The sequence below is a fragment of the Brassica oleracea genome, chromosome C9 (genome assembly GCF_000695525.1).
Source record: "Brassica oleracea var. oleracea cultivar TO1000 chromosome C9, BOL, whole genome shotgun sequence".
In the NCBI taxonomy this organism is placed as follows: domain Eukaryota; kingdom Viridiplantae; phylum Streptophyta; class Magnoliopsida; order Brassicales; family Brassicaceae; genus Brassica; species Brassica oleracea.
The window spans coordinates 47,330,061-47,330,435 of NC_027756.1; positions in this window are offsets into that span (position 1 = coordinate 47,330,061).

The window sequence follows — 375 nt, forward strand, 5'->3', positions numbered from 1 at the left end:
CACATTCGACCTGATTGTTTCAGTCCATAAACGGATTTATTCAACTTTATACAATGTTGTTCTCTAGAACTCTCTTTGTTTTTCAGTTTAATACCCTCTGGGACTTCCATATAAATCTCATTATCCAGTGGACCATATAAGTATGGAGTTACTACATCCATTAACCGCAAGTCATTTTTTTTTCTTATAGCCAGACTTATCAGGAATCTAAAAGTAGTAGCATCCACCACAGGGGAGTATGTCTCCTCATAATCTATTCCTGGTCTCTGTGAAAATCCTTGTGCAACAAGCCGTGCTTTATATCTAACGACATTACCATGTTCGTTTCTCTTTCTCACAAAGACCCACTTATGGCCGACTGGTTTAACATCATAA